At 42.7% G+C, this 24,627-nt stretch overlaps 1 pseudogene; it reads right to left on the bottom strand.

The window, feature by feature from the left end:
• Window positions 1-1,594: 1,594 nt before the first annotated feature.
• LOC129364765 (laminin subunit beta-4-like) lies at window positions 1,595-23,701 on the bottom strand (annotated as a pseudogene).
• Between the last annotated feature and the right edge of the window lie 926 nt (window positions 23,702-24,627).

The raw sequence follows: 24,627 nt of genomic DNA, 5'->3' as shown, positions 1-24,627 counted from the left end.
CTCTCACCCATCTTCTTCTGGGGCTCTCACCCATCTTCTTATGTCTGGTAAAGCCATATGGGACCCAAATCCCGGTTCAGCAGAACCACAGGTAGTGTCAGGGTTGAAGTTGAGAGTACTGTTAGGTGTTAGGAGTGTATTCTGACTACACTGACCTGCGAAGTGCTTGGTGCAATTGGGAGTTACTAAAAAAAGTCAGATAAAGTCCTAAAAAAAAACCCAACTGGTAACAAATAAAAACTGGTTCAAAGTAAAAACTGCTCGTGTGTGTCATGTCAGCAGGCGGCCACATGTTCGGTAACAAAGTTGGTCTGCTGGTTCTCTCCTCTCTCCTTCAGGTGTTTACTGTAAACTTCCTGTTGTATGATCAACAAAGGCTGAGTGCTGATTGGCTGCTGCAGATTGGCGTGAGAAACCGATTTAAAGAATCATGAATCTTTTGAAACCTGAATAATCTTGCGTCTTTTCATCCTTGGATTATTATTTTTTTTAATCCTTGCATTGTTGATTAGCTTACTTTCAGTCATCGGATTTTAACTAAATCGTGGGGACAATAATCTGTGTTCATTCTGCTGTCTTTGTCTCCTGGGAGTCTGTTTCAGATGCCGCCCGTTTTAAATTTTTCAAAATAAAAACATGAAGGTTTCGCTCTCACCTTATGCCACTTCACAGCTTCATCATTTAAATCAATGTTCCCCAATCCTGTGCTGCTTGTTTCAAACCCCGTGGTTCTCAGGCTTGTTTTTTTTTTTTTTTTTGAGAGATTGAGCGGCTGTTCATGATTGTAGTTGTTTTGGGTTTACTCTGAAAACCTTTATGGAAATGGAAGCGAAATTCATTGAATGGGTCATTCTGACACAGATGACGCTTCTGCAGGAAACGTTCCGCAAATTTCTCTGAAGATCAGCACCCCCTGGTGGATAGAAACTGAATAAATCAATAAGTTTTAAACACATCCAGATATTTCATTCATGCAGGAAAGACTTCATCTAAAGTAGATTAAAATGTCTTTTTTTGCGTTTTAGAGTTTCGTTCATGCCACTAAGCATTTTTTTTCAATGATACAACTTGACACTGAATGTAATAACTAAAAAAGAGGGAAGACTAAAATAAAAGATTTATCACTGATCTTTTCTGAAGCTGTATTGTTGACTTTTCCCAAACTGATAGGGACTCAAAACGATTCCTGCCACAAATAGTTACACTAACACATGAGAATTAGTTATTCATTTTACTTCTCAAATTACTGGTGCTTTTTAAAGGCAGAGGAAACAATGCACCATGACTCAATTTAGTTTGGTTCAAATGAGCTTTCATTTCTCTGATTCAAAACAAAACAAATGTCCTCTCAAGGTACTTGACACACCTGCAATATTTAATGTATAAAATACATTTGTTCAAATTCAAGCCACATGCTTCAGCAAGCATGTGGTGACAGTGGACAGGAACATTAGTCTATAATGACTAATCTGGCTCAGGGTGAGAGGTCATCCGTTGGGTTTCGAGAAGACCGGTATAATGATGAGAATTTTGATAAATGTTTGGATGCAACATCTGAATCTGCAATCTGTCCCAAAAGAAATCACTCAATCAATCCAAATATAATAATTTTTTTATTTTTATGATGTAAGGTTTGATCTTTGTGAAAGTTTCTAACACAAAAAAGCAAATATTCCAAAAGTAAGAGCATTAATTTTAACTTCAGATATACAAGTAAAAAAAATGAAGTCATCATTTTGCTTTGTTTTCAGGACCCTGCAGGACTTATGAGGAACATGCGGTGGAATTTTCAGCTCTTGAGGCGATTTCCATTTGAAGTGACTCCACCGTCTGCAGCAGATCGGCCACCTCCACTATTTTCTCCTTCTTTCTCTGGATCAGCAGCTGGATCTTCTGCTCCACGTCTGCCAGAGATGAATGTACAGGAAACATCAGCTCAGATCAGTCAAAAACATCTTGCAGAAACCACATTCAAACATTCAGAACCCAAAGAGAAAACATCAGGGTCATTCGGACTGCAGGGAGCAGCTTCCTTTCCTCGGCCTCCTCATTCACATGCAGGAATTAGGATGTGGGCCAGAACGAAAACGTTTTGAGGAAGAACCGTCTCACTGTCCTGGCCAGAGTGAATTTCAGTCGTTTTCCTAAATTACAAACTGCATCAGTCTGGTGCTGATCTCCAGAGGTCAGGGTTCACCTGGCCAGGTCACCAGTCCATCACAGGACAGGCAACCATGTTCAGTGTGATTTGGAGAGACCAGTCATGTTTTTGGACTGTGGAGTTTGACACATTTACAGGGAAATCATGCAAGCTCCTTGCAGAAAGACAAGGCAGGATTTGAAACATAACCTTATAAATGTTTTTATTTATAAGTTTAAATCGGATGGTGCAGTTTTTCCTCTTTTCCATTAGCTGCTAAATAAGTGTCACTTTGTCACATTTAATGTAGAATAATATTGTGTATTCTTTAACCACCTGATGCAAATGTCATGTTACATTTTTGTTCATAAACTTTCTCTGAGGAAACTTATCAGAGCCAAAACACTGAAGCTTTTTCCCAGGACAAATAACCGTCACTGGGGCAAACATTGAGACTCACGCTCCTTTCAGTGTTCAGAATTTCTTTTCTTTTCTTCTACTTTTCCTGTAAAACTGTCGTGTTGCCCAACCTGTTCAGTGTCTCATTGATATCATTAATAATCCTACAACAACTCTTAGTCTGACGGTGATAACCTTCTATCTGTTGGAGTCTGTCCTCCATTTGTCTCTGCATATCTTCGGTCTCCTTCAGGATTTTCTGCAGTCGATCTGCGGCTTCGTCTTCAAGTGTTTTATTCAAGTGCTTCTGCTTTAAAAGCTCAAACTGCTCCTCAACTTCTTGCAGCTCCTGTTGGGAGAAAGATGTTTCAGAAACCTGGTCAAACCCAGCAGCTGCTGCTTTTGCTAACAGTTTTCAGATTTTACCGTGTCATTAGAAATGTTGGTCAATGCTGACTCAGCAGTTTCTCTGGCCTCTTTTGCCATCTCTCTGTTCTGCTCTGTTTTATTTTTCAGAGCCTCAATCTCCTCCAGCAGATCTACAGGCTGGTTCATCAGCTGATTCTCATTGCGGCTCAGTTTGTTTTCCACCTGAAACACGGCAGAGAAACCATCAGAACCAGTCAGGCTGAGATGATCTCTGTGAAACAATTGGAAAGTTTGAGTCTCACCTCTTGGATTCGGTCTTTGGCGTCGTCTCTGTCTTATTTGCAACCTCCAGGTCATCGTTAGCGTTGCTCTGAGCTGCGTCTGCAGCAATAAGGTCACTGAGGATGTCTTTGACGTTGATGGTTTTAGTTTGCTCCCTGTTAAAATAATAATAATAAATAAATAAAAATAGTTTCTGAACAGAGCTGTGTGTGAAATAACTTTGTTTTCAGACACCAACTTGACTTCTGTCGCTTTCTGCAGAAGCTCCTGAGCTGCTTTGGCTTCATCCTGCAGCTTCTTCAGTCCTCCTGGAATTTTGGGGCACCGTTCAAAAGATTATTGATCTCATTGATCATCGATTGGATCTCAGCAGGTGATCGCGGTAGCTGGATCCTCAGGACAGCGTTGGCCATTTTCTCAATGTCATCTGGAGAAACCATGTCATCTGCCAGGAAGGAAACATACAGAGATGTTTCCCACAGTAAGATGCGTCACTCTGGTCCATTTTTAGAGGACAGTAGACACAGAGCTGATCATTTCATGGTTGGATTATTTGGCGTTGAAGGTCTCCTAAAAGAACTGACTGTGAACCCTGACCCATCAGATATTGTTTGACTCTTTGGAGGAGCTCTCTGGTTTGGTTTTTCTCTCTCTCCACTGATGGATGGTGTCGCTGATCTGGCGCTGCAGGACTTGGGCCTGGTCTCTGGTGTCCTGAGCCACTTGCTGGACGTCACTGATCTGAAACGGTCAAAATAACAGAAACACTTCTTAAAACAGGACAACCCTCAGAGAAGACTCACCAACCAGTCTACAGCAACTGTTTACCTGCAACAGATTTTTCAAAGTGTTGCTTTTAACTGGACTTGGTAAAGTTCTGGTTTGGCGCTCAAACGGTTTCTATCAACTCTGGGGACCTTAAAACTGTTTTTGTCTTGGCAGAAAGTCTTTGCAGCTCCAGAGGAAGTAGCCATTTTAATGAGGACGGGGCTGTTTGACTCACGGAGACTAACAAGCAATTAAAATGCCGCAGAGTAAATCTGATCTCAAACTGCTAGGCTTCAGGGTAAGTCAATAAAAACATGAACCATAGGCAGTTTTAAAGGGTTCCAAGCCCAACACAACAAGTTCTTCCATCCAGGATAACATTCCAGTTTCCCTCAAATCAACCAAGTTGGGATTTTGCAGAACAACTTTGATTCCTGAAAGATTTGGCTACAACAAAGCATTTTGCCTGTGGATGATGTTGAAATCAGTTTTAAAAATATAACAGCAACAATATAAATCAATGCACTAGACTTAATGCTTTTGAACCAAAAAATCTTACATGTTATTTCAACAACATCTGCAGCACCAACCTAAATTCATACATTTTATAAAATCCATAGTTCCTGATAAAATCCATAAAATATTCTCAGAAGACTGTGTTTATATCTGGAGTAATATAAAGTTATGTGCACTTAGCTGCATCAAATGCTTTTTCATTTACAAATAAAAGTCATTTTATTACAAAATTCCCACAGGAACCAGCTCCGTGGAGAAACCCTTCCAGTGTTCCCAGTGTAAACTTGCCTTTTTCTTTGACTCGTCCAGGTTGGATGGGAATTTGATGAGTTGCTCTTTTACTTTCTCTGCCACCTCAGAAGCTTCCTGGGCATCGGGAACAGCTCCATCACAGATCTGACCTTCGGGACATCCAGAGCAGTCCTCCGGATCCGGTCGCCCGCAGACCTGAATCCGACCAAAACAAGCTGCTCAGAGGAAACAGAAGATCACTCAGTTTCTTCATTCGAGTGTAATACCACTGATGAGCACTAGAGGGTTTCTCCATTTCATGAACAATGAGTGACCAGTTCACTGCAGCTCTCTGGTTAGTTGATGGAAATAAAAGCCGCTGTATTTCAAGGCCACAGTAATGGCCTGTAACATATTGATGTGTTGATTGCCGAAGCTTTGCAGCTGGACATTGAAATGATGTTTCAATCGTCTTTCTTGAATCCCTGATCTGCTCAGAGAAACAGCTTCGCAGGCAAGATGTCACACATTTGAGAGGATTAAAAATTATATTTTTTAGGAGATGTCACACTCTAAGTTAGCCTTGTAAAAACCAACATCTTTTTTAATGTTTTGCTTTCCACAGAGGGTCTGGACCCTTGGCTTTGGAGAAATGATTGCTTTCTCTATTGAAGCTTTACATTTTACCCAGTCGCTAACATGTAAAGCTCTATTGGCGAGTTGGTGTTGGATGTGTTGACGCGGCTGGAACCTCCATCAAGGAGAGGAAGTTCAGCCGATCGAACTTTGGTGTCAGAAAAGTCCCGGCCATCTCTCTGCTGAATCTTTTTCACCTTTTGGTTGAGTTGGCGCGTGTTGAGCTCCTTGACCTTCTTCTCCAGAGTTGCCAGGTCTCCTCGGCCGCTCCACATGCTCAGTTTGCGCTTGGTCTCCCGTCTGGTGTCCATGGAGTCCTCCACAGCTTTATTGGAGTTTCTCACCCGCTTTTCGTCTGACATGAAGGTTTTATGAAGCTTCTGGATCTCCTGCAGCATCTCTGCAAGAGTCGATTATTTCTTATTCAAATTAAAATATATATATTTTAAGGTTTTGCTTTGAATTAGTGCATTTTATGTCAAGTCAGAAAAAAGGTTGACCTAAAGTTTGTTACTGGCGTAAATATAAAGCCAATCTTCATGTCTCACCTTCCACTGGCTGAGTTTGTTTCTTGTTTGGATCCTTGATGAGTTTTTCCTTCAGGTTTTTGAGCATCTTCTGAAACTCCATGTTAATGTTATTGATTTCATTGTTCAGGAGGACAGACGGGTCCATCAGAATTATGTTGGTGTCAACAGCGTCTTTCAGCTTCCTGCAAAGAGAGGTCCTTCAAAATTATTGGTTTGTGCAAACAAACCAATCAATTGGTCTCTAACAACCAGATTATCTTTGGCACAACAAAATGTAAAATATGGATCTCACCCAAGCTTCACGGAGAGTTTCTCTACCTTCTCCAGCTTCGGCAGAGAGAAACCAGTCATGTTGCCGATGCTGTCCAGTCTGGAGTACATCTCCATCATCCGTTGCCAGTACTGACTGTGAGTGGGATGCTGGGTGTTGCCATGGAGAGGGATGAGCGTCCTCATCCTTTGGGCGGCTCGCTGGACGTCGGTGACGTTTTCCGTCCACAGAACCGTGCATTCATGGCATTTCTCACAGGCAGGATACTCTGAGCTGTAGCCTGGAGCGCACTCGTCACAGAGGATACCGGTGACGCCAGTCCGACAGATGCACTCACCAGTTTCAGGGTCACACGGCGGGCGCTGCGTTCCCTCAGGGTTACAGTCACAAGCTAAGAACAAGAAGTGATGAAATTGGGCAAAACAGGCCAAAATTAATCAAATAGATTAACAAATAAATAGAAAAGCTTATAAAAATTGCCTCAATAAAACAGTTTTTTGGGTAAGCTGCAGTAAACAGCAATGCTTTGAGTCCTGCTTGAAGGGGCCAACACTTTCTGTGGATCTCAGGTTGTTTGGTTCTGCTAATTGACACGTCTGGGATGACCTGAAGGATCAACACGGTTTATATTTGACCAGGAACCCTGAATTTGAAAAGGTCTGTTGATTCATTTGTTTGTTGTTTTCTGGTGTTGAAAGCAGGGTCTTCCATCTGAGTGAAGTTGCCTCCACTCCCAACTTTCTTCAAATTAAACAATGCTGGTGCCAAATGTTTGCCGATTTGTTCAGTCAAATTTTTGTAGCACAGTTGATTGATACCAAATTTGTTTGATTTTGTAAAGGTGGATGTATTTGTGTGCTGAGTTTAAGAATAAAGACACTGACTTAAAATGACTGAAAAAAAAACAGCAGACAGTCTCTGACGTATTAAGTTCACTCACAAAAGCACTGCAGGTCTGGATTCCCAAAATGGTTTTCTCCACATTCGTCACACTGTCTTCCTCCAAACTCAGGACGACAGGGACACTGTCCCGACACCTGGACACATCGCAGCTTCAGCCAGCTGGCTTTTCAAATAATCAACCTGCTGCTGCACGGACCCAGGATGACCTCTGACCTTTTCATTCTCAGCCTGAGAAAGCCCTCAGGAAAATGCTCTCACCTTATCACAGACGTTAGAGACGGAGTTAGACGGGTCGCAGCTGCAGGGCTGACATCCCGACGCTCCGTCCAGGTTCCAGAACCCGTCCTCACATTCATCACAGAGATCTCCCACCACACCCGTCCTGCAGGGACACTGTCCTGTCTCCCTGTTGCAGAAGCAGGGGCTCTCCGGGGGCATAGAGTCGCCTTGGTCCCCCGGCGGTCACAGGAGCATTCTGGGAAACATCAAGGTACAAATACCAGCAAACACGCGACACATCCGTGACCGTACCAACAAGTCGTGACCATGTGACACGATCCTCACTGGCTGCTTTACCTCTACAGGTGTGCTGCAGGGCGTTGCCATAGAAACCAGGCTGGCAGAACTGGCACTGTGGGCCCGTTGTGTAGTGGAGGCAGCGGAGACATTCTCCGGTTGTGCCGTCGCAGGCGTCGCTGTCGTCCGGGTCGATGTTGTTGTTGCAGGAGCACGCCCTGCAGACGGCACCTGGCGACCTCAGGTCGCCGTAGAAACCCGGACCGCACCTGTCACATCGTTCACCTGAGAGGTCGAAGGTCAGAGGATCGATCAGGTGAACTTTAATAACTGATTTACTTTTTCGTCATGGGGTCTGGGAGTTTTTATTAGAATATAACTTTATATTTGATGATAATCTACAACGTCTTAAAGAGTTCAACTCAAGCACCAGGGAACAACACAGGGTCAAGGAGGGGTCAGGGAGGGGTCAAGGAGGGGTCAGGGGTGGGAAAGTGACCTGCAGTCACTTCGGTGAAAAAAATCTCTGCTCCTATGTTTATTTCTGGTTCCCTGGATTCAAACAGGAAACTACTAGGAAGCTTTGGCTGCACAGCTGCAGACCAGGTGATCCGCAGAACCGGCTCCTACCTGCGTGTCCCTCCCTGCAGGAGCAGCTCACGCTGACGGACTGCGGGTCGTATCGACAGGAAGAGGCAAAGAACCGTCCGCTGCTCAGGATATCGGGGCACAGGCAGGGCTGACAGGGTTGTCTGGAGACCGGGTTACGATAGTAACCCTCCACACACCTACAGCAGCCACACACAGGTGGGTCAGAACCACAAGATGCCATCAGGAAGCGAGGTGATCAAATATCTCACATTGCTGACGAAGCGAGTTTCATAAGGAAAGGCAGAATATTGTGTCATCGGATCCAGAACCTTCAGTCCAACCTGTCACAGTGCGGCCCGCTGCTGTGCTCCCTGCAGTTCACACACGCTCCGGTCCGCCCATCGCAGGTTTCCGACAGGCCGTTGCAATCGCAAGGCTGACACAGCGGGAATCCCCAGAATCCAGACTCGCATCGATCGCAGCGTCGACCCGATACCTGAGGGCGACACGCACACTGACCTCCGCTCGGATCACACGCCTCCGACAGAGAGCCTCGAGGGTCGCACTCGCATCCTGCAACAACATGAAGGATTGGCTGTAAGAGGAAGCGTTACTGTAGCAGGACTACGACTGATTCTGAACTTTCTTCTTACGTTTACAGCCTTCAGGTCCAAACCCAAAGGTCAGAGGTGCACAAGCGTCGCAGCAACGTCCGATCACGCTGGGCTTACAGTCACATAACCCGGCCAGCGGACTGCATCCCGATCCAAGAGAACCAAAGACGTTACACCTGCAGGCTGAAACCAGGAAGCATCAAACCAGGTTCACATGAAACTGTGTGACAGACGTCAGCTGCCTCCAGAGACACATTAATGCTCAAACTTGACCATGTAAAACTTTGGACACACCCAGTTCGTAAATTAGGCAGATCAAGTTTATATTTATTGTCTGTAACAAACCTTATGTTATCATCTATTGGTAAATAAATTCAAGCAGCATGAGAAGTAGTTTCTACAAAGAACCAGCAGATTATGAAGATGAATATAATCTACAGACCACAAGGTTGAGTTCTGGATTTGAGATTATAAAGCTTTTTATCTGAACTCTATTCAGATAATACCTGAATGGAGAAAATGCACCTGGGCTTTGACACAACCAGAACCTGGATCCACAACTTCCAGCAGGTGGCAGTAAAACCTATAAATTATTTGTGTAAATTGTTAAAAGGTGGACCTTGGTCCAGTTTGATTGGATGTTTTGTTCAATTAAAAAACAAATTGAAAATGAATATTGCCGTAACTCATTTTTAAAGCGTTATTGTCGAGGCTGATGGACAGGAAGGATCTCCTGCCGAGGTCTGATTAATGTTTATGTTATGAGAGCGTTTCTAATTGGCTGGGGATTTGCAGTAAAGGCTCACCCACAGCTCCTTTGTGGATGCGCGCCGACAGACTCTTGATCAGCCCTTCGCAGATTCTTGGAAGTGACTCCTGAGAGCCGAGATACACGTCCAACCCGACGCAGCGAAAGTGACTGAAAGAGTCAAAGTCACTCTGGGAGCAGGAGTCTTGGCCTGAATAGAAACTCTGAACCAGACCCATCTAAAAATAATAATAACAATAATAATAAATGTTGACAGAAAAAACAGCACTGAGCTTCATTTTAATCAAACAGGCTTGTTTTCTTTTTTGCACTTGAGGTTAAGATGATCTGGGTAATAATAAAACAAAGTGATGCAACACAAAATGACAGTATAAGGTTCTTTGGTCTCATTAGGCCTGATTCACAGGATTCTTCTATTTAAAACACTCAGACTTTTCATAAACCAAAGTTAATAACCTTAAGGTCATAGGAAATAAAACAAAAATCTTTTGCCTTTTGCTCTTCTTGCTTTAGCTTACAATTACTGAAAAACATTGATTGCTTTTCATATTTCTACACCACTTTATTTACCGAGACACTTTATGCTCAGATTTAACTGTTCCTAAAGCAGCTCTTTAAATACTTCCCTCCAGTTGTGCAGAAATGAGTTTTCAGATCATGACGTTCTCACCGAGTCGACCAGCAGAAGAGCCTCGTTTGACCTCTGCTGCCTGTCAAAGAAAATCTCCACATGGTATCGACCTCTGGCGTTCAGACACACGCGGGAATCCAGAATACCTAATCTGGAAAAACAAACAAGCATGTCACATAAAAATATCAGCAGTTAAAATGTCATGGCAAACGGTTGACATCACAATCACAAAAGCTCTCGTGTGTTAGAAAGTATGCCACCTAGAGGACACTGAGGAAATGAGATAACAGGCTGAGAAGCAATGCAGCGTTTAAATCACTTTTATTTGTGTGCTCCAATCAATAAGTTTCTGCCATGTTCACCCTACAGCCATCTACTTCCAAGCGTCAGGAGAGTCTACTGAATATTTGTTTATAAAGACGAATCTGAGATGGGACTTTGTGTTCGTTTGGCTCAGGAACTCTCCTATTTTGGACCAGTTTCTTCTGAATCATGAACTATAACTTCAACTGATGTTGTTTTGGGATCATTTATAACTTTCTCGATGCATCATTGATGATGTTAATGATTTCTCATGTATTTCTATGAAATTTGCTTTGCCTGCTCTGTGTTGCCAGACAAGTTTTACTGAACTGGTTTCTACTGGTCTGTTTTCATTTTGCTACATTTTAAAGGAATGCTCTGCAGAAAGTGGTCAGCAGAAGAGTAATGTGAACTCCCAAGGTAAATTACCTGTCGCTCACGAAGGCTGACTCACCTGGAGCTTCTGGGGAGGATCAGTGTCAGACTTCCTGTTGGAGGGTCGTCACTGCAGCCTCCATCTCCTGGTGACAGAGTGATGATGTTCACTCTCGCCACCCAATCGGCGACAGACTGCAGAGGAAGATGGCTGATGTTTAATCCAGGGAGAAAAACTTCCTGGATTAAACTCCAACACATTGCTACATTTATCGTTTCAAAATGTGAGCAATAAATTTTTTTGATGTTATAGTGTTGACATCTAAATGGAAAAACTCAAGATCAGTGTCTTGTTCAGATGCTCACATTGCTCAAGGTTATGTCTGTTTTTTTTTTGGCATATATTGAAATAAGAATAAAAAAATAAAATCTGTAAAGCTGACTATTTTTCAGAGTTCATAAACAAGACCCTGCAGTTCTCCTCACCTCAGATTCATAGCGGATCACCAGGTGGTACTCCATCGAAGTTGGCAGGTTGTCCACAGTGAATCTAAGCCCCCCCCCTCTGTCACCCTGACCAATCCCAGACCAGTTCCTGATTGTTCAGGTGAGCCCTGGTGGGCAAGGATCTGCAGGGGACCCTGGATCAAAGGGGTGTTATTCTGCTGCAGGACCAACACAAATAAGGGAAATCAATGAAAGAATCACATTCAGTTCTGTTTCAGAGACAAACAGGAAATGAACCAAAGCTGTACCCGTCTCCTCCGGCGGGTGAGATGACGAGGCCTCCGTATCAAAATCACTTTTCCATCAGAGAGCTGGAAGTCATAGCCCTGACTTCTGTAATACTGCTCACATGAAGGCAAAAGGCCAGGATTCACCTAAAAACACAAAGACTGAGAAATATAACTTAATGTTTGGTTTGGGATTTTTAGCATCTGGATCTGAATCTGGTTTGAATTCAGATGCTAAAAATCAGTCCCTGGTTCTGATGGTTTAACTGGACCAGATAGTTTTCCATTCAGTGATGATACACACCAGTGGAGAGGAAGAGGGGAAAGCAGGAAGAGGAGCAGGAGGAGAAGGGGAGGAACTCCCTCCTGTCAGCTGTGCAGCGAGTTCCGCCTCATACAGGAAGTAGATGAGCGAAGGCAGGAAGTGACCAGGTGCAGGGTCAGAGCAGCGCCGGCCCTCCATGTTGGGTAAACAGGAACACTGTCCATCCTCTGGAGAACACCTGAGAACATTCACAAACCTTACATTTTATATTCTTTGAGAGTTAATTCCTTCAGAGCGAGTCACATCTTGTTAAAGTGTGTTTCCTAATGACTTGTAGGTATTCAGATGACAACCAGTGACTGGATTACGTTTTATTAAAGCATTAAATCACTTCAACATAGAGAGGCAAAAGTAGAAAAAGAAAACTCTACATGTTGCTGCTAGATCCGCCAACATCACAGTCACAGGGTGAACATTTGAACACGGAGTTTCCCAAACCCCAGAAACCTGCCTGGAAACAAAACCATTAACTCCCAAAATGTGACATAAACCATGGATCTGTTTCTGCAGATCTGTTTCTGCAGATCTGTTTCTGCAAATCTTCAACCTACCACACATTGATCACACAGCGGCCCGGTGGCCATTGGCTCACATTTACATCTCCCTGTAAGCGGATTGCATGGTCCAACACTTCCCAAACCGTGGCACCTGCAGGCTGAAAACAGCATGAAGTCAGAGCAAAGCTGACCAGAAATAACACAAAGAGCAAGATGTTGTCTCATCTGGTCTGTCCGTTTTCTTAAATGGTTAAAAAATAGTTGCAAATCAACTAAATGAGCATCTATGCTGCACCTGATCTCATCATATCACTGAAACCCTGACAATATTCCCACATGCTAAGATAAATTATATCACTCTATTCCAGCCATACTGACCACTCAAAGCACCTTACAAGATACACAGATTAGTAGGCAACCTAAAGTTGCCCGAGGACATCAACATGTTTCTGCATATTACAAACAATGTGCGGTTTAGAAACCACAATCCTGGACAGATTAAAGAAATTTTATTGACAATTTAAAGAACCAGCTCCCGGCACAGGCGGTCCTAGCCTGCTTGGCGTCCTGGGCGACCACTTTTCCAATGAGGGGTTAGAGGTGGGTTGGGGAATGGTGCTTTGCATTCGGTGCTGTTGACATTATTTTCTTATAATTAGACCAGCTTAAATTATCATCAGCTATCTCTGTAATTCTGCTGCTAAAAACCCAGGCAGCTGGAGGACAAAATGACCACTTTTCTTGACTCTGCTACTTTCTCCTACCACTCTCCAGTCGTGCGTCATAATACAGTTATTGCTACTTTTAACTTGGTCTTGAAAGTCACACCTGGCAGAGATGTTGCTGCCAACAAATTATTCCCTTTCGACAGACTTTGCCTCATCTTTCTATGTTTAATCCAGTGTCTAACCACTGAAGGAGCTATTACTGCCACCGATCAACAGTATTTTGTTTATCAGTTCATGGAGTTTACAAATGGCTGCATTTTTCTCCTAGATGAGGCCACTAAAGGAGCTACTGCTGTCATTGACAGCAATAATAATGACATTGTCATTATTATTCTTAATTAATAAAATATGAGTAAAGAGAGCTGAATGAATGTAAAAACAGGTGCCTGGTACCTTCACATCCAGCCGGGTTGTCGATCTCAAATTGAAGAAGCCATGTTTGCAGCGATCGCAGCGGTTGACCCTCCACGTTTTCCTTACAGAAACACGACCTGGAAGCATCACACAAACCGCCGCTGTGGGAGCCGCGGGGTCGCAGTCACACGCTGCAACAAGAACGTCACTCCATGATGCTCGGACTCAGCAAACGTCCTGACATGATGCTGCTGGAAGCTACAGAAACATCAGTGATCTCTGACCTGTGAGACATCTGAGAATCAGGACTCAAACCACAGAGAAAATCCGAGTTTGACTCAGTTATGAAGCACCAGTTTCAATCACAGAGGTGCTAGAACTAAAATGCTACGATCTTGAGACATTAGGGTATATTTGGAAGAAGGTTACATTAATGCAAAAGTAAAAAATCTGACAATATTGACATTGGTTATCATCTCAAATCAAGATCAGAGCTGTCCAAGTCCATGCATCCCTTCTCTGATATACATGGTAATGAAGGTCATATTACCAGGCGTCTGCAGAGTTCAATGGCTGAATGCTGATGAGGGAGTTCAGCTATTTTGTCAGGCTGAACTCCCTCATCATTATTATTCTTAATAAAATTGTTCAGCCATTTTGTTCAGGTGTGTTGGAAAATGGATGCATTTAAAAGCAGAGAGCAGCTTTCAAGGACTGAACTTGGACACCCTGTTTTAGTTGCCTCTTATCTTTAGTATTCTTTATTCAAATGGATGAGTCATTGATTTGATCCCGAAGAGAGGAAGCAGGGGAATGTATCAACTTTGCACCGATCCCTAGAGATCCATTTATATAGAAGAACCAAAAAGCACAAGCCTTAACCATTACTGATGTTTTAAAAATCTGGAACTGCAGCTTTTATTTGCTCTAAAGTGAAACATCAGAACCATCACTCCCACCAGCATCACCTGGTTTGATGCTGCACTGTTAAAACAGCGACTATGAATAAATTGCACACGATGAAGCATACGTATGCAGGCGTGGGGGTCCTCTAGCGCCCTCTGCGGGTCCTGATACAGGAAAGGTCGACAGCGCTCGCACTGAGGCCCGTCCTGTCATGGCGGCAGTCGTCACACACGCCACCACTTGTACCTCCAGTCTCTTCGAAGCGAGCAGCATCAAAGTGACACGAGTCTGAGTGACCGTGACAGTTACACCCTAAAGAGACACAAGCAATGTCACAGACATGCAGGTGAAACCTGAAACAAGTCAAAATGTCTCAATGGCTCAAGCATCATAAATGTGAAGGTTTAGAAGCACAAACAATCTATATGTCTGTATTTAATTCCAAATAAAATGATACTTGATTCATTTGTGCGGAAACAAAAGAGGAAATTAATCAAATTTACTCCTGCAGATGTTGGGTGCAGTTTCTCCTCCAGGCTTCCAGGGGGCGTCATTGTGAAACGGCTGACATCTCTCACAGTTCTCCCCAGCTGTGTTGTGCTGACAGACACATCGACCGTGAACCTGGGGAAGAAAAGCCCTCGTTACCTGCAGAACCGTGGGAAAACCCAGAAACAGACATCGGATCTGTTTCCTTCTAAACTCCTAATTTAAGTGGGACTGTAAGAGTCAAGCCAGCGACCCAGACCTGATGAATTCACCTCTCAAAAGGAAGTGTTGCTTTTCTCCAAAGCCAATTATTTGACTGTGATTTCCCTCCAAACCCAAAGAATTTACTGCTCTTTAGCAAAGAAAGTCATATTGTTCTTACAGTAAAATTAACTTTCACTTCCACAAAACTTAGGAATGGCTGCAATCCAACTGAAACAACATAACACTTTTACTAAACACCAATCTGGATTTCTTTGTTGAGGGATTAGCAGAAAAGTGATCCTTGTCTCTTGTTCTTGGCTTTTATCATCTGCTTTTCCAAGCATTTTAATTATTGTGTTTATAGTGATTGTACTCATGTTTGAGCCGCTTGCAGGGTATTAGAAATTGCTCCCTATGGGGACAGATAAAGTCTTTCTGAATTGAATTTAGCTGCATTGCTTTGCTTGCATGTCAGGAGATGTCTGAATTTATGAATTAGATGATTTGCTCTGACATGTTTTTAAGACCTCAGACGGGTTAATAGTCTGAAATCCATTTAACTTGATAAGGAAAACCCTGTTCTTTGTTTGAGCTGAGAAAAAAAATGAAACTCATACTCGTTCTGAATTGACACGAATACAAATTTGTCTGATTGGTGGTAAATTTAATGTCAAAGCAGCTGTGGAGTTTCAGTGTGCACCATGCCAGACTGGGTGAAGACGTCCCCACGTCCCCACGTCCCCCGTCCACAGGGACACAGCGGCTGGCGTGTCCGTTGCAGAAGCAGCTTCCCTGAACCACCATGCTGTAAAGCGAGTAGTAATATTTCTCCTGAGGATTTCTGCGTCTGCGAGCCAGCAGCGTGTCGCCCAGCGTGAAGAGACGAGTGAAGTTCACCCGGATATTCGTCAAGGTGATCAGCTCTGAGGATAATTAAGACATGCATAAACGAATGTATAAGAAGTTATATTAATAAATACAATATACAATATGTGTTCAGGTGAGGACAAACTTTTCCATAGTCTCACCTTGAATGTCTGGAGCATATGGGTCATCGATTTCAAAGACAGGATCCAGAGCTTTTAGCACCACCTGGTGGACAAACATACCAGATTTATCTAAACTAAAATCCCTTCCTCATTTATTTACATACACTGTATAAAAAACACAGTTTGTATTCTCTGATGTTAAATCAGTCATATTTTTTATGTATTCTGTCATGTGTTCAGATGTGGTACCGACCTCCCCACCTGTGGATGGTTCTGGTCCAGAGTATCTGCTGTCACAGACAACATCGTCAAGGAAGCTGGCAGGTTCTGCAGGAACTGAAGGGAAATGAAGGGAACAATCGTCTGCAAAGTAGCGAAAAACTTTCCAGCTTCGTCCAAAATCCTTCGAACGCTCCACCAGCATGGCTCCAGGCCTGAAGCTCTGCAGGAAGACAGACAGGAGACATTCGTGTCCAATCAAACAGCTCAGACACAGGGGCTCATGCAGCGGCTGAACCCTGTTCATCTCTAAGTCCGACATCTCTGATGTTCTTCAGAGAAACATCGCGCTGTCAGACCAGAGGATAAAGTTTAGGATAACCTAGCCTGTCCTTGTTCATGCCCTGTTCTTTGTAAGAATCAACCTCCAGATTTCAAACTGGAATCTTGAGGCTGGAGTTGTTGGCCCATTAACTTAATTAACAAACGTTACAATTATTTAAGTTGGTGAGTCAGTGATGGATTGTAATATGATAGTCAATGGGGAGTAGGAAACCCAACCTACAGGAACTGTTTGTTCAGTTCATCAGGCACATTTAAAACTCATCTGACTTAAAAAGAACATTTTAAATGAGTGTCTTTAGCCGTTTACCTTGAAGGTGAGGACGATGTGGCTGAACTGGAAGACCGTCTCCAGGTCCAACTGGATGCTGACCTGATGAACTCCTGCAAACAACAACAGCCGAGCTTTTATGTTTTATTCTGTCATTCATAACGATGTGCTGTGATTGGACGGCTTCCAGCTCACCGTTCTCAGACTGCCACCACTTCAGTCGTCTGTCGGAGTCAAACGTCGTGATGACGTTCTCGATACGATGGCTCTGTGGGTTGCCTTGGGGACTAAACGGCAGTCGGGAGTCACATGTGAAGCATTTTTTCTCCCCCTGATGAGAAAAAAATTTAAATTAGTCATTGAACCTTATCAATTATCAGCGGTTCACTAAAAAGTGCTGAAAGCTTCGGGTTTGTATCTAATGAGCCCACTCTTTTCAGAGCAACATGAAGACGGGCGTCTGATTTGTGGACGGGCTTGGAGGCTGGAGTTGTTGGCCCATATCTTTTTTACAGCTCTAAGAATTTCCCACTTAAGCCATGACAGAAGAGGAGAAAGGAAAATGCATTAATGGCGAGAGGAGTTGGAAACGTTCCTCAGGGTGAAGAGTGTCAGAACGTAAAGTGACAAATCAAGACTTGTTTCGGTATGAAAGTCAGAGAACGAGGGGAGAAAAAAATGAGATCAGCAACAGCTTATTGAAATCCACCAAACCTGTACAGTCCCACAAATCGTCACACATTATTACCTCAGCATAAACACGTGTGAGCACAGGTTAACCCACGGAAATGGCTTGAGCTTTAGCCAATGAAAACCTCTTTATCGGCTGACAGCGTGTATGAGGGCTGTCTCTAACCTCCAGGTATCCAACGATGCAGTAGTTCTGGGGTCCGTCCGCACCGCAGGTGGACGAGGCTGAGAGCTGCGCTCCTCGACCCACCATCAGGTCACCAAGCTGGGGGTGGCAGGAGCCGGCAGGGCACTGGTCCTGGAGGTCCTGGGGTTTTACCGCCGGGAGACAAACTGCAGAGACAGATGAATCCATTGTTTCAAGACAGAGCCTGCTGTCTTGTTTCTTGTTTTGGAAGAGAACGTCTTCCAAAAGACTCTAGGAGTGTTTCCGACTCCAAATGTCTCCAGTACCAGCCTGAACAAATCTTCTGTCTCATTTTGCTTTGGTTTCTGCTGTTCGGTTCTCTAAATGTTCTGGAGCATCTTGTTCTGGATTTCTTTCCTTCTGGGTAATTTTCTCTACCTTTATTGGAGGAACTCAGCAGGGGGGAGAAGTTCAGAGTGAAGTCAATGGCTTCAAGCAGACAACCTTCCCAAACTCCCACAGTTCAGCGGATTCCACTGGAGTTTAACTTGAGCTTAGTTCCTCCTCCATGCAGAGACATTGAGAACATTTCTTCAGTCTGGGATGTGATGATCAAACTCACCCAAAAATAAAGACGAGGATCATGTTGACACATCTGGTGGATTCTAGTTTCTGGTGGACGGCAGATGATTCCTAATCTGTTGGTGGGGAAAAAGTAGCTTTATCTCAACGTGTAGATGATTGTAAACCAGGACTGCATGCAACTTCACAATGGATTAAACAATTACACAAAATGAAACAAAATCCCTCTGGGGAAGGAATATAAAAGCATGAACGGCACCAGAACCCAACAACTACAGTAACTAAAGTCATAATTTTATCATTTAATGTCTCCCACAGCAACGTGGGCTGAATAAAATCTCACTGAACAAACAAGACACAAAACTTTTAGGCCCATCGCAAAAAATCAGTGAATGAATCACCATAATAAATTAAAGCAAGCTTGATAATTTCCACTTGGATGATTTATTGAGTTTTTCTTTTGTCGCTCTCTTTCTATCAAAAATGGGAAAACAAAGTCTTGAGTGTTTTTTGTAGCGCATTTTGTTTACAGAGATTTCATAATTAATGAATTTATGGAGGCTTTGGTCCTCGACGCGGACGTTGCAGGTTCGATTTCCGGCCTGGTGATCTTTGCTGCATGTCTTCCCCTTCTCTCATGACCCACTTTCCTGTCAATTAACTACCAAATAAAAGCCACTAGAGTCAATAAAAATCTTTTAAAAACAAAAAGTAAATAAAAGTACAGAGCAATACGTAACCCTGAACTGAAGCTTTGTAGAAACAGTACAGCATCTGAACCCAGCCAAGAGAAAAGTGCAACAACCAAACCAGTTAAAACCCACAGACCACAACACGATGTGGTTCAGCCACTGCTAATAATGAAACGTGTTTATTCTCCGACTGAAGCTGATTCCAACTCGGTTCTTGTGGTTTGAAACTTTCTGAGAGCTGGAACCCAGCTGCAGGACTCTGGATGGTAGAAACGTGTTTATCCAGCAGTGAACCGTGCGCCCTGAAGGGATTGATGAACTTTAACTGGAATGTTTGTGTCTCTCCAAAAACTGACTGAACTGTACTGCATTTCCAGCTCAAATGCTGCAGCAACACACACACACACACCCCACACACACACACACACAACAGATTCACTGGAAATGGAGGACAACGCACCAGTAGAACCAGCATCTCCTCTGCCATAAATCTGATGTTCTTGTTGACTCCATCAGCAGCTCAGAACTAAAATCTCAATTCTTCAATCATCACACAGCAGATTTAAGGTCTGGCCTTTATATTAAAAATTAGGAAAAGTTAATAAAAATCTACAACAACCTGATTGTTCAGCACATTTGAGCACCAGGTTTTTAAATAGAACATTTTTATTTGAATTGATTTATTTAATATCAAGAAGATTCAGTGTTAGATTTGTTTAATTACAATTTAAAAGTAATCTGTTAACAGTAGTGGACTTGTGACCTGTCCAAGGTGTGAACACCCCAGCAACCTTTTCAGGACAGGTGGATTTAGATGATGGATGGGTGAATGAATGTCATTAGTTAAAATTTCAGATTTTCCAGCTGCAAACTTTCACGCATGATCAACGTTAAGAAAAGAAAGAAGCTAAAAACATGGCTTAGGGACAGTAAGAAATAAAGGAGTTGAGGGAACATGTCTCTGCAGATAATTGGGATTTTACTCTGACAGACAGCTCAGGTCTAATTTTACGCTTTAGATATTAGCCCGAGGAATCCTCTGAACTAAACGTAAATGAAACATGTTTTTTTCTTTCAGCTCTGAGGAATCTGCAGATGGATTTAATGAGGAATGTGCGGTTATTTTATAAAAGTTGTGGAGCAGAAAGTGGGTCTTAGGTACAATAATAAGCACATGCGATTTCATAAGTAACAACGCTGCATTTAGGTTCATTTTTGAGGTTTCTGCTACGATGCAAAGTGTTGGCTGCAGTGCAGAGGAATAAATCACTTTGATAGTCATGAAACAGAACGAGAAGATCTGCTGGAGATCAGAGTCGTGTGGCTGCTTTAAAACAAGATGGAACATCAGAGATAAGGTCCCGTTTCTTTTCATGCCACTAGTGTTTCAGCTCTCAGACGTTGTGGGTCATGTCTGTTTTTTATACGCCGTTTTCAAGGAGTGGGGGTGAAAACCAAACAGTTGAAGATTTCAAAAGCTGCACGAAGAAATTATCCTGCCACTTCTCCAGGGGTTGGAGAGAAAATGATGAATTCAGAAGAAACTTCACTGAGATTTGCACCATCTGTGTGCTACAGGTGGTGCAGAGTGGAAAAAAGGACAGAATTGATATAAAGTCATTAAACTGTGAAATATATTTAGATGTTTCACTGCAGCTGTTGGATGCAAATGTAAAAATTACACACAAATGCTAAAAAAATTTGCCAGGTTAATTTGAAAAATGGGACAAGATGCATTTAAACCAATGCATCTCCCGATTTTACAATAACGACACGAGAAACCATTTCAAATGATTTTACCCAGTTAAAAGAGGACAACTAAAAACTGTAAAATGAGATGCAGCACCACGGCGAGCATTTCATTTAACTTCATTCTTTATGTTTTCAGATTTCAGCGATTCAAACTTCACTGCGACTTCAATCCCTGACATGTTCATCTTCTGTTGAAAAACATTACATTGTAAAATATTTTTATCTTCCATCCTGGCGTCTTGAAACCAAACCAAAGCTCAACGCAAACAATGATTTATCTTCAGTGTGTCTGACAGCGTGTTGAACCCCAGTACTCCGCGTGCGTCATGTTTTTACATGCACAAGTTCTTCAGGATTGTGGACCTTTTGTCATTTGGTTTATTTATGGAGAAGTCAGCGTGGCAATGGATGAGTTAAATGTACCCAACAGTGACCTTTACGCAGCTTTTTCATTTACATTTCAAAATAAAACATCACTTCTACCCAAACACACAAACTCGTGAAATTTCTTTGGCTGGTTTTCAGAAGAACATCGTTTATTTTTTTCCGCTGACACAAAGAAGCTGCACAGAATAAAACCTGCAAAATTGATTCAATGCAAACTCTTACTTCAGCAGAAGTCATTTAAGAAATAAGAAATTAACCAAATGAATTTTTTTTAAAACTGACTGTTCAAGAGAAAAGGCTGATCCAGGGATTAACTGCACCCATCTGACAGAATTAGTCCAGTTTTCTTTTCCTTTAGTCTGAATTATAACAACATGAACTTCAGTTCCATCAAAGACACTTGGTGTCTACAGGGAGAGAAAGTGGGCCTACCTGCTCGAGCTGCCATCCAAACGAATGAGCACACCTGGGCAGGTAACAGCACAACTGAGACACTTGCTGCCCGGGGCTGAAGCTGTCAGAGATGGAGAGAAATCACTGGGAGGAACATCCAGAATAAAACCTACTAAAATATCCAACCTCTCTGATGACGTTTCTCTTACAAGAGTAAGATTGTACAGAGTGGTGGTTTGGGGAGGGTTTCAGGAACAGCACTTTAGGTCCAATGGACCCTCAGGTTACCTATTGTCAGCCCTGGTTCTCCACCCAAAATTACAGTAATAGATATCTTTAACACACGTGTGTGTTTGAGCCAGGTTGTTCAGAGAAAAGACGCAGTGACACGTTATGTTTCAGATTTAGATGCTCTAAATCTGAAGAACCAGATCTGATATCACAGGAGAAATTCATCCTGAAAGGCAGATCTCCGGATGGCGTACAGGAACAAGTTCTCTTTGGAGACCAAAAAGAAACTCTCTTGGACACAAGAAGGAGGCTCCAGAGCCCATTTTATACTTCCAACTTTGTAAGGGACTCCACTTCTGGAAAATGTAAAGATTTGGGATGCCATGAAGGATTTACCCTAGGGGTAAATAGGTTGAAAAGCAGGTCTCTTGAAGGAAAGAAGGATTTCCTGAATGTCATAATAAATCCCACTCTGGAGGTCATGGTGTTAAGAAGCCCCCTCTGTAGGTCATAAAAGAGTTTCTACTGGATATCGGACAGGAGATTTCTACGCAGGTTTTTGGAGGTCGTAAAGAAAACCCTGCTGGAGGTTGTGGATGTTGTGAGGGAGCCCCCACTGGAGGTGGAAGTGTACAACAGATCTGGAAGACAGAAAAGAGTTAAGAAGGTCAGAACCAGAAGTCATGTTGAAGGTCATGAAGGAAGTTTGTCAAGGTATCAAAATAAAAAAAAGAATCCTCCAACATGGGAGCTAAATGCTAGCTCAGGACAGCTGATGATGAGGACTTGGTGGTGGGAGAAGAACAGTGACCCATCAGAGTGAGAACATCCTCAGAAGGATATTTAAATTATGATCCTGATTCAAATATCTTCAGGATTTTTACTCTCCTGTCCAGAGAATACAACAGTGGTTACAATAAAGCTCCTGTTGATGTTTCCAGTGTCTGAGTTGGTCGTTCCAGGGGCGTTCCTGTGACTGCAGCAGCGACTGCGCTGACACGTCCTCCTACCTGAGCAGGGGTCACTCCTGCAGGGTGGAGATAGGCTGCTTCATAGTCTATGACCTCACCAACTACATGGGCGACCAGTACTTCATGAGAAGGGAAGAATATGCCGACTACAAAAGCGTGATGGGAATGAGCGACTGGACCAGGTCCTGCCCTACGATCCCCATAGTGACTGCATTTTACATCACCACACAACCCTTAATGAAGGAAATGAATCACTGTACGCTGACATGTAGTCGGTGTCAGTCAGGACACAATGTGAATTTTTTTTTGTCTTCTTTATTGAAAAGATTTGAGGATTACAATCAGAGCTGCATTCAGACAGACTTGAAATCTCTTTTGGCGGTTTGGTAGCTATCTGAGTGTTTATGTGTGGTCCTAAAATGCAAGACTAATAACAAGTAAACTCTTAAAGCAAAGGTTCCTTTCATATAGTAACTAAATTAGAATATTCAAATGGACCTGTTCTTAAAAGCTACACAAACTTACCAACATTAACCAGCTTTAGGCTGCTTTACAAATTCAGCTGCTAGAGACTCAGCAATTATGCTGAGTCAATAAACAGTGAACCTGCACAGGCACATTAAATATTATTTTTATGGTTAAACTATATATATTGTTCTTAATAAAAAAAAACAGATGAAGAATTATCCCTCAAACAGCACTGTGACTAAAAACTGAACTGTGGAAAACAAGGTTACAAATTGCTAATTATGCTAATTAGCATAACAGGACATGCTAGGCTAATTGAGCACAATTAGCATCATAATTATCAACCTTCTTATATTTTACAACTAATTTTATTTCCTTGAGAAAAAAAAAGACAGGGGAAAACAGAACCAGATAAATAACTTACAGAACTACTTACACTGGCCAACAACGCACATCGGACACTGGTTGGAAGCAGTCATACCATCAACCGCAATGTTATTGTTTTTCTCCGTTCCCTTTCACCAATAGGTGGCGCCTCTGAATCACATATATCAGTTGGGCCGCTGCAGCAAACGGAAAGTGGCGGGAAATTGAACTCCGGAAGTGAAGGGGGGCGCTATTTTCTCTATTATACATGGCCTCCCGTTAGTTGATCATACTATTTTTCATGTTTTCTTATTTTTTCTGTTCCTCCTATGTTTGATGGCGATATATAGATATTATTTATAATGTATAAAAGTATTGTTTATGTCATTTAATTGGCTCTAAATCCTTAAGAAAATAAAACAAATTACAGGAAATAGCGCCCCCTTTACTTCAGGAGTGCTGTCACTCTCATTTCCAAAAAAGGTATGAGAGTGACAGCGGTCAGTCCCCGCCCCTTTATGTCTGCTGCAGCGAGGTCCTTGTTCCCAGCGATCTGTTATCTACGGCGGTGCTTCCTGTATTTGCTCAAGCAGTTGGGGTGTGCTGTTGGGGACTGAGCCGACTTGATTGTTCGGTTCCTGTCCGTGACCGATGACCACATTTTTTGCACACGTGACATTAATATTTGTCACACACTAATGAAGGATAGTCAGTTGTCACTCTGCCTTAAGCTCCGTGTCTCAATCACCCATCATAGGGAGTTAAAGATAAAAAAAATAAGGGAAGTTCAGTGTTACTCTGTGTGATCATTGCATATTGTGACGGCAGAGGGAGCTGTCTGTGGCAGACAGCCTCTGGCGTGTCAAGTGATGACAGACCAGAATCAGTCAATCAAAAGCTAAAGACTGATTAAATAAAATCAGACCTAATTATAAAAAACAAACAATGAAACATTCATCTCGCTTTGCTGATTTTAGCCAAAAGGTTCGGATCTCTTCGAATCTACTCAATTCCCATCACTGACTCGCCATCACTTTTGCGCATGTGCAGACTAGACCTCCGGGAT

Source organism: Poeciliopsis prolifica, unplaced genomic scaffold, assembly GCF_027474105.1.
Source record: "Poeciliopsis prolifica strain line A6 unplaced genomic scaffold, Auburn_PproV2 SCAFFOLD001, whole genome shotgun sequence".
Lineage (NCBI taxonomy): Eukaryota > Metazoa > Chordata > Actinopteri > Cyprinodontiformes > Poeciliidae > Poeciliopsis > Poeciliopsis prolifica.
Note: the sequence above shows the minus strand (reverse complement) of the source record. Positions and strands in the feature narration are given on the sequence as shown.